This window comes from Triticum aestivum, chromosome 1B (genome assembly GCF_018294505.1).
Source record: "Triticum aestivum cultivar Chinese Spring chromosome 1B, IWGSC CS RefSeq v2.1, whole genome shotgun sequence".
In the NCBI taxonomy this organism is placed as follows: Eukaryota; Viridiplantae; Streptophyta; class Magnoliopsida; order Poales; family Poaceae; genus Triticum; species Triticum aestivum.
The window spans coordinates 345,439,744-345,450,539 of NC_057795.1; the positions used below are offsets into that span (position 1 = coordinate 345,439,744).

The 10,796-nt window shown below is 42.9% G+C and overlaps 1 long non-coding RNA gene across 1 annotated transcript; it reads left to right on the top strand.

Moving 5' to 3' along the window:
- The first annotated feature begins 3,892 nt into the window (after nucleotides 1–3,892).
- LOC123123123 (uncharacterized) lies at nucleotides 3,893–9,023 on the top strand. Its single transcript, XR_006460526.1, has 5 exons — nucleotides 3,893–4,199; nucleotides 4,808–4,868; nucleotides 4,990–5,960; nucleotides 8,071–8,171; nucleotides 8,445–9,023. It is a non-coding gene; the product is annotated as an uncharacterized lncRNA (long non-coding RNA).
- Nucleotides 9,024–10,796: the final 1,773 nt, after the last annotated feature.

Consider the following 10,796-nt stretch of genomic DNA (forward strand, 5'->3'; position numbering starts at 1 on the left):
CACTTTCATTTGTTGGTTCGATTTGTGTTTGCTACTTTGATAATTTGATATGTGGGTGGACCGGTGCTTAGGTGTTGTTATTACTTGAACAAACCTCCTACTTATGATTAACCCTCCCGCAAGCATCCTAAAAGTGCAACTATCCCTGGATGGTTTGGTAATTCCTAACAACATATAGCTCATTGAACTGATGCTCTTTCAAGATGATCATTTCACAAAGTTCAATGATTGGCATGGCATGGACTAGGAATGTGGACCCCTCAAAATGCTAAGGACACATATTGACTCAAGCTCGAGACTCTACATTCTCATTTTAGTGATCCAAGATCACATTGAGTCCATAGGAAAAGCCAATACTATCAAAAGGGGATGAGGTGTTGCTTAATGGCTTGCTTGCTCAAAATGCTTAGTGATATGCTCCAAAAGCCCTCAACCACTTTCTCATTTCCACATATGTCCCAACCAAAAGTCAAACTCGGCCCCACCGATTTGATCTATCCGGCGCCGCCGAGTTCATTTGACATAGCCATAGCCAGAAACCCTAATCAGTTCAGTCTCACTGATAGGGATCTCGGTATCACCGAGATGGGATTGCAAACTCTTTGTTTTCCTAAGTAACCTTTTGGTCTAACCGAGATGAGTGATCGGTCCCACCGAGTTCGCAATGCAAACTCTCTGTTTCCCATTTGTAACGTTTTGGTCTCACCGAAATGAGCGATTCGGTCCCATCGAGTTTGCCTGACCAACTCTCTGTTTGCCTATTACAGAAATCGGTCTTACCGAGTTTATGTGATCGGTCTCACCAAGATTACGTTATGCTCCAACCCTAATGAAATCGGTCCCACCGAGTTGACATGTCAGTCCCACCGAAAAGCCTAACGTTCACATTTTGAACTAAATCGGTGTGACCGAGTTTCATGATTCGATCTCATCGAGTTTGGTAAATTGTGTGTAACGGTTAGATTTTGTGTGGAGGCTATATATACCCCTCCACCCACTCTTCATTCGTGGAGAGAGCCATCAGAACGTGCCTACACTTTCATCATTCATTTTCTGAGAGAGAACCACCTACTCATGTGTTGAGACCAAGATATTCCAATCCAACCACAAGAATCTTGATCTCTAGCCTTCCCAAGTTGCTCTCCACTCAAATCATCTTTCCGCCAAATGCAAATCCGTAAGAGAGAGAGAGTTGAGTGTTGGGGAGACTATCATTTGAAGCACAAGAACAAGGAGTTCATCATCAACACACCATCTATTACCTTTTGGAGGGTGGTGTCTCCTATATTGGTTAGGTGTCACTTGGGAGCCTCCATCAAGATTCTGGAGTTGAACCAAGGAGTTTGTACAAGCAAGGAGATCGCCCACTTTGTGAAGATCTACCCTAGTGAGGCAAGTCCTTCGTGGGCGATGCCCATGGTGGGATAGACAAGGTTGTTTCTTCATGAACCCTTCATGGGTGGAGCCCTCCGTGGACTCGCGCAGCCGTTACCCTTGGGTTGAAGTCTCCATCAACGTGGATGTACGATAGCACCACCTATCGGAACCACGGAAAAAATCTCTGAGTCTACATTGCGTTTGCTGCCCCCAAACTCCTCCCTTTACCTTCATATGCAATGATTTACATTCCGCTGCTATACTCTTAGATTTGCATGTGTAGGTTGATTGCTTGACTTGTGCTAAGTTCCTAAAATCTGCCAAAACTTAAAATTAGGAAAAGGCTAGGTTTTTATTTGGTCAAATAGTCTAATCACCCCCCTAGACATACTTTCGATCCTACACATCCGCACCTACGAGAAAAGTATTAAGAATAAATTCTGACCATAACAGTAAACTTTTGGATCCAATCGGTCCCTTACGGAATATTGCATAAATTGGGGTTTAAGCTTCTGTCACTCTCGCAACCCATCATCTAATTGCTACTCCACAATGCATTCCCTTAGGCCCAAATATGGTGAGGTCTCATGTAGTCGACGTTCACATGACACCACTAAGGGAATCACAACATACATATTATCAAAATATCGAACACATATCAAGTTCACATGATTACTTGCAACATGATTTCTCCCGTGACCTCAAGAACAAAAGTAACTACTCACAAATGATAATCATGCTCATGATCAGAGGAGTGTTGAATAGCATATTGGATCTGAACATATAATCTTCCACCAAATAAACCATATAGTAATCAACTAGAAGATGTAATTAACACTACTAGTCACCCTCAAGCACCAATCTATAGTTTCGGTAACAAGATTGAACACAAGAGATAAACTAGGGTTTGAGATGAGATGGTGTTGTTGAAGATGTTGATGAAGATTGCCCTCCCCAAGATGGGAGAGTTGTTGGTGGTGGTGATGATGATGATTTCCCCATCCGGGAGGGAAGTTCCCCCGGCGGAATCGCTCCGCCGGAGGGCAAAAGTGCTCCTGCCCAAGTTCCGCCTTGAGACGGCGACGCTCCGTCCCGAAAGTCTTCTCTTTATTTTTTATAGGTCAAAATGACCTATATACCAGAATGGGCACCGGAGGTGGGCCTGGGTGAGCACAACCCACCAGGGCGCGGCTGGGCTCCCTGGCGCGCCCAGGTGGGTTGTGCTCACCTGGTGGGCCCCCTCTGGTAGTTATTTGCTCCAATATTCCTCAAATATTTCATACAAATTCCTCATGAAGTTTCAGCTTGTTTGGAGTTGTGCAGAATAGGTGGCCTGACGTAACTTTTCCAGGTCTAGATTTCCAGCTGCCAGAATTCTCCCACTTTGTGTATACCTTACATATTATGAGAGAAAAGGCATTAGAATTACTTAAAAAGCATTATTATGGATAAAAACATCATAAATAACAGTAAGAAAACATGATGCAAAATGGACGTATCAGTAACCTACCTCCACCTTTGATTCCCATTGCCCGGAGGTGCGTGGTCCTGAAATTGACTTATTTCCTTACACCTCAACGTCGTGCCTCCGTGAGATGAATCTGACATTATGATAAATTCACAAAGAGGCAAAAAGCAGGAGAGGAACTTTGTCACTGCCATGACATGCATGAGGCTGATTATCAGACCATAAGGATGCATGCGTTGACACATGGAGGACCCACCCTCCCCGAAACAAGTTCACAACATTACAAAGTCAGAGTCAGCGGGGGTACCATGGATGGTCTCATTGGAATCAACCATGTTTGGATGCATAAGTTAGGACATGGACCAGCGGGGAAGGGACTTTGAACCATACTTATTGGTATAGAGGTGTGTGATATATATTTTTCACCCTTTGTAACTCACGACATGTTTGTTATGTGTATACATAAAAAAGATAACCCACTTCACGAAAAAATATGGCAATTCTACTCGAGTTTCTAGTCTCACTTCACAGGTTGACCCATCCGGCGCTGGATCGGTCGACCGAGGTTGAGTAGCCTCCTTTTCGCACACGAGTGGAATGGTGTGGCCCATTATTAGAACGACATGGTGGAGCAGACCTGGCCAAACGGGCCGGCCCGACCCGTGCTAAATGTGCCTGGCCCGACACGGCCCGCTGTGGCACGTTTAATAGCCGGGCCGGCCCACGGGCGCTGCTCCTTGCCCCAGGCACGGTTAGCATGCCGAGAAACCTATTTTTAGCCTATTGGGTTGTATTTTAGGGCTATTGGACTATAATTTAGGTCATGCATATATAAAAGATTCTGAAAAAATTTTAAAAATTAAACGGGCCATGCCGTGCCGGCCCGCATGCCCAGCTTCCAGGCCCAGGCATGGCCCATGGCGTGCCGCGTGCCGGACCTGGCCCGTTTAGCCCGTGCCGTGCCGTTCTTACGTGCTACCGGGCCAGCCAGTTAGCACGCCCTGTTTGGCGAGCTATATGGTGGAGGGCCGAACCCAAATTCGTGGGCGGGCGTGAGGGGCGATATAACAAAGAGAAAAGTGTGCCTTTCCTTGCCTTCTTCCCCGACGCAAGCCGTAAAACCCTAGCCACCAACGCCGGCGCAAGCCGTAAAACCCTAAGCAACCGACGGCGGCGCTTGACGGCGACGCTTGACGGCGAGTCGCCCCCATCTTCCCCAACGAAGACGCGAAACGCTATCAGCCGACGCTTGACGGCGAGCTCTCTCCCCCCCCCCCCCCCCCACCCCCACCCCCACCCCCACTCGGGGTACTCTTGGGCGCGCAAGATCTACGGCCTCCGGAAGATCTTCGAGGTCAGTCCCAATCCGTTAACCTTTTTTACGCCGTGGTTTCTGTCTTTACGCCATCTCGCTGGACTGATGCCACCTACGGGTTTGATTGCCGTGATTTGGAAAATCCAACGGGTAGGCAGGTAGCTCGATTTGGGTGTTAATAGGGGTGGGATTTCACAATGAATCACCATTTTTTCTTGATGTATATCCTGCCGTTAACCTGAGCATAGTTTCCGAGGCATACACATCATGAGTAGCTGTATATGTACTGTTGTCATGAGTAGCTGTATACGTACTGTTGTGATTGCGCTATCATGGGTGCTGTAACTGCAATAGCAACCGTCAGTTAGTATTGCAGTCCAATTCCAGGCAGTAGCTGGGTCTTTGGAGGCATGCAACTAGTACTAGTATTCTAATTGCGCTAGTGTGAGTTATGCTGTACCGTTCCACTTGAAGGAAGCTAATATTATAGTCTTAAACTTGCAACTAGCACTAGTAACTGAATATGGCCTGGTCTTCCTTCCGGGACCCTCCTTCATCTTTTTAGATTATCCTTTACTACTCAGCATCGTTTTCTATCCATAGGTTCTATGCCATTACCACACTAACTCTTGTACTTTGTTTGCCAGAGAGATTGTCGGATACCTTCTGAAATGGCGTTCAATCTTCTTGCAGACCATCATACTGAAGGTATTCTATTTTGCTAGAGGATATTTTGTCTATGTTTAGATAATGTCGGGCTTACATGTTTTTGTTGCTTATTAATTTCCATGCGGCCCATTGGTCTCATTTGATTTTTGTCGCTTTTTAGTTTCTATGCAGCCCATGACTGGTACGCCTATGAGCGTTATGTTGATGAGGGCATGGGTGTGGATGTTTCTGGTACAGTTTTGTCAGTCCAACAGTATCGACTTAAAAATGAAGTGCTGGTTAAAGTATCATCCAGGATCTCTCGCCAGAATAAGTCCTATGAACTGATTGGGGAGGCAATTAGGGCAACCTCCACTTATTGGTTCGCTACTGATGCAACACGGTTGTTTATCTCTTCTCTGATACACAGAGCGCAGGGAATTCTGGATCAAGATAAGTGCTTAGACAACTTTGATGCTAATAATGTCGTCGTGACAAATAAAGGAGAGGCCAAGTTCTGACATGTGAAAATCATTGAAAAGACTTATCAAGCTCGAAGACAAATGTATACTTGCATTGTTAATGTCATCAGAGGTTATTTTGATGGGTATCAAATTCCTGAAGATATGCAGGATTTGATTAATTTGATGAGTACACAACAAAAAGATCTTCTCTACCAAATAAGCCCAGCACTCTTACTTCGCCATCAAAGATCAGATCGATATACTCGACTCTATGAGTATGTCAAATACAAAGTGGGCACTTTTCAGAAGGAGCTCATACTCGAGAAGTTGCTTCAATTGCCATGGGTGCTCCAATGGAAGAGCAAGGTGCCGCAGAACAATGTACTTAAGGAAACTTTTGACTTCATTCCGGGTAGCTATGACCTGAAGCGCCCGACGGATGAGCATAATAATCCAACAACTCCGTGGACTGAACGCGAACAGAAGCTTAAGCTGGTGGAGTTATTGCTTGATTTTGTGAGAAATGGAACTGCACACCGATCCCAAAGGAAAACCAAAGTCGATCCAGATCAGTTTGAAACCATCATTATGGTTTTTTACCTCATGCTACTTCCCAAGTTGCAAGAAGCTGTTTATGATGTGGCAGGAAAGCCTGCTCTTGTATATTTGGGATTGGCCTAGCCTTAAGGTATGTATCTGAACTAAAATATAAGCATTGAAGTTAAGAAATTCTAATGCTTGCCATTCTTAATGAATGAGTGTTAAGGACTAACACATCTGTCACTGTATAACAGCAATTCTTGTATTAATGAAATGATGTCTTTTCAATACAATATTTATACCTTTACCAGTTTACCTAGAGAGTGTAATCTGGAATATACTTGTTCTTTCTGAAGTCCTGTAAATAATATATGTATAGTTAGAGGCATACGGTTTGGCATTACAATTGATCTGAGATCTGTAGTTATTCAGTGTATTTGGTACTCACCTGTGACGGTGATGAAGTTAACTAGTAAGGTAACTAAGCATCATTATGCAGCGGTCTGTTTGTATGCGGAATCACGTTTGTAAAATTAGTCCTACACAAACAGATGCACTAGACCCTGCATGCAGATTTCACTGAAAACTGTGTAGCAACTACTATCCGGTCCTGGGTTTGGCACAACATTTTGTCCATAGATTTAGAAGTCTCTACTTGCCACCATGCCAGAATGAAGTATGCAATTGGTAAGCTATCACTGAGTTGTGACCGTCATGATCAAGTAGGCCTTCCCTTCAGTCAACCTATTCAAACACAGTATTGCTTATTTTTGAATTAAATTGCCTTTCACCTGGAGCCAATCTAGTTATCTTGTTGAGCTCTTGAAGCTATTGCTTTTGGTTCAGCTCTTGAAGGTTAAATATAGACCTTAAGGATGTTTCTAACTCAAGAATTGTCTCAAGGAAAATGTCTTTGAACCTACATATCGTTTTCATTTGTACACAACCTGAAAATGCTCTTTGAAGTCTTTGTAAAATATTTATTTCAGTGCCATCAAACCTGGTCTTCTGCAATTCATGAATGCAAGAATCCGAAACTTGAGATTCAAAAGAGAAAATAAGAACATTTAGGACAATGAAGTATTTGTTTGAAGTATCTTGATCTGGCCAAAAGAAGTAGAGTAGTGGAAGTTGGCAACTTTGTGATAGCAATATGGACTTTGATATTTCCAGTGAGCTCACCTCTTGGATGTGGGTTCTCCTAATACCAGGGGCAACATAAGGAGTCTTGCTTTTATTTTTCCACCTGGCAACAAACAAAATATTTGTCTCAATGTGAGAAGATACCTGAGTTCACTCTAGATTTCTGCGCTTCTAGCTTCTGCAGTTATTCTGGTCTGGATGTCTTCTATCTAAAATGATTTCTGAGCTTAATCCAATACTGTTGGATTATAGAAAGGCTGTTGGTACTGATCAGTCATAATCAATCAAGGGCCTTGTCTGGAAGCTTCGTGTTGGCTAATGACATACAGAAAACCTAATCCGTTGTAAGAGATACTGAAGTTTAAAAGCTGCATTTTCTGGATATACATGAAAGTAATACAAATGATGTGTGGAATCTGTTGTAGTGTCCTGATTCCTGTATATGGCTTAAAACATTTTCCTTTTTCTCGTCAAAGTCATGGGGAGGCACGTGGATTAGTAGAACTAGACTGCGCTCTGCTGCGGGAAATGGTTGATATAATTTTTGGTTGATAACATGAGAGCCAAAATAAATAATACATATGACCTATAATATTTGATTATGTATAGTTGAGAAAATATTTTCCCATGCATGGTTGAATGTTGTGGTGTTCTTTTCCCATGCATGATTGCATGTTGTGGTGGGGCTTATTCCACTAATAATTGTATGGTATAGCGAGGTGGCGTGCTTGCATGTTGAGATAAGTAAGTTAGTGGGGATGACTCTTAGGTATATAGGTTTTGTTTTGAGTGCAACTGCTGGTGTGCGGAGTTGGTTTCTGTTGATGCATGAAATTTGTGATTCTTATTTCTCCAATGCAACAATGAACATTTATTATTTATTCAGTGGATTTTGCCCAGAATACAAATTTACAACCTTTTCCTATTCCTACATGATAAATCTAAAACACCATTTAGGCACATAGGCGTGGGGCGAGGTATTGATACTAAGCAGTAAATTGCGCCTGCATTTGCTCAGATTCGTAAATAGGATGCAATGAAATATCTTCATGCTACATAATTTTCAAATGCATGGGGTTTCTGATGTGAAAAATTTGCATATTTCTATGTTTCAGAGGCTACCATTTACAGTCGGTTCATGTTGCTACAGTTTATGTCCCTATGGTGCTTCACGAATCACGACTATTTTCTGCCGGTGATATTCTTGATCCTTCAGGTGTGTCCCTTTCCCCCCCCTTGACTTGTCTTCATTCTAGCACCATTTCATTTTTCTCCACATCTATAACAAGCTTAATCAGGACTATGATTTAATGACCAGTACTATAATGTTTTCTCCCCTTGTGTATTCAGGGGCATAATGATTTCCTTATCCATAATCTAGGATGCTTTTCTAACTCTGGGAACAACTCAGTGTGCCCTTGCTCTGGATATAGTTTGTGGCGCACTGAAGCCTCCTGTTTAAGAACTGACCCTCTTGCTTTTGTTCCAGGTCCTCGCTCTTGCTTACTACACTACATCCTACTTCCCTGGAGGCTCTAGTGGATTAAAATTTTTCTCTTCAATTCTCCTGTCTACAGTACCAGATGTCATGACCCCATCGTTTTGCTAGTACCATCTACAAATGTTAGGCACATACGTTGGGAATGGACTGAAGAAGGTTTGTTGAGCTATTTGGTAGCACATTTGTGGGAATAAAGTTACTGCTAGCGATTTATGCGGCCAAAGTTATGGCTAAAGCGGCTGTTGCTTTTTGGGATATGGTACTAGGCACACCAGCTAAAAAATATAAGAAAAACCAAACAATACCGAAACTTTGTTGTGGTGAAAATGGTGAGTTGAAGTTTCTGTGAAGAAATGGCTTCCATGGTCTTGGCGGAGAAAGTAAAATTGCAACTTCAAAAACTTCATTTTTTTACATGGAACTGATTTCATTCTTTTAGTGCATAGAAGACCATGGAAGTCATTTCTTTGTGAAACTTTACACGTCAATATAACATAGACCATGTTTGTTATAAAGTAGTTTCAGAACTGTTTGATCTTTTCCACATTTTCAAATTATATATTTTCAGTGTGGTGCCCCTAGACCAAGTTCCATAGGGTATTTTTTTCCTTTTTTTTTCCTTTTGTTTTGCAAGAAGTGGCTGTAGATATTTTGGGGAAAAGTCGATTGTGCAGTTGTAGGGATTGAGTGTGAACTTTGTCCTGTATCACGGTATCACCTAGCCTCGGAAGCATGTGATATTTCCCCCTTCATCTAAACTAGGTGTCAAGTTTGCGTAGCCGTGTAATTTGTTTTTGTGACGAAGAGAGGTCTACTGAATACGAATAATGTTGTTACAATCAGTTCGAAGAAGCTCTAAAACAGAAGAACGGCCGACAAGGCGTACTGTCTCTATAACTTTAATGTAAGATGTTTTTGCCGTTCTAATTACATTAAGGAGGTATCACCGACATTGTAACGTAATCTGATTACAGCGGGATCAGTTGCCGTCAAATCGTCTTTGTTTCACCACGGCTGTAATCAGATTACGCCCCAAATCAGCTGTATCGGGACCCCTTTTCTGTTCCCGCAGCCGCTCAAAGCGTGCGAGAAAAAAAAGAGCATCGACAACCACAGCTCGCCAGCCGTCGGCGTGCTTAGACAAAACCAAACAAATTGAGAAATAACTCGTTACACCTCCTTAAAAACGCTGCGATCTGATTACGTTACCATTTTTGTTGCCAAACACCTCCGTAATGTATCTGAGGATAAATTGTATACTTGGGATGGTTGTACTATCATCAAGACACTACACAAGCATTTGATGATAGTACACCCATAGTATATAGAGCAAACTCCCCCACAATATATGCATGTGTGAATGAACTTTGAATGTCATTGCATATATTGGTTGACATAAACTAGGAGAAAGTTCTTTTATGATTCTTGAGTTATAGGGATCCCGCACTATTAAGAGGGGATCAAAGGGATTAATGATAGATTTGCTCAAGTCAACATCTTCTATTTCTACTTCCTCACATCATATTCCAACATAGCCATATTTCGTTCCTATCCAATACAAATACAAAATGCCTCTACATCTACCAAAGAAAATCCAAAGCCAAATAGGTCACCCAAATACATGATAAAACCTTTGCATAATTTGCATCCTCCAATTTTGTTGATCTTGGGTGGTTATCTATGTGAGGACCTGGGCTTTTTCCATAGCTTCAAAACGAGCCCAAGATCATCAAAATCAGAGTCCGGATGTAAAAGTTATGCATGTTTTAGTTTCGGGTCTTCTACTGTTTTTTTGTTGCCCGGATCATCCGGGTTCCAGCCCAGATCATCCGGGTTTCTCGACAAAATCATCACATGAACTTATTCTACTAGCCGGATCATTCGGCTACCCATCCAGATCATCCGGGAATTGCCCGGATCATCCGGCTGCGTCCCCGGACATCCGGGTATCTACTTCACCACATTGTATATTGACCTTCCCGGATCATCCGGGCATTGCCCGGATCATCCGAGTATGCGTCCAGATCATCCGGGCAGGTCAACAACTGCGGGAAACGGCTCTATTTTCTTGGGGGTATAAATATCCCTCTCCCACTCCGGGAGAGGGTTGACCACTCCATCCAAAATCGCCCCAAGAACACAAGTGGCTCCCTCTCACTTCTCCTACACAAAATCTTAGATCCCGGAGAGATTAGTGAGTGTTCTTGAGAGTTGTTCCAATCAAAAGATAGATTCTCTCCCTCTCCCTCTTGTGACCAAAGCAATTCGTGATTTGAGCAAGTCTTGAGCATTTCCCCCTTGATCTTGTTACTCTTGGAGGTTGGAGACTCCTAGGCGGTA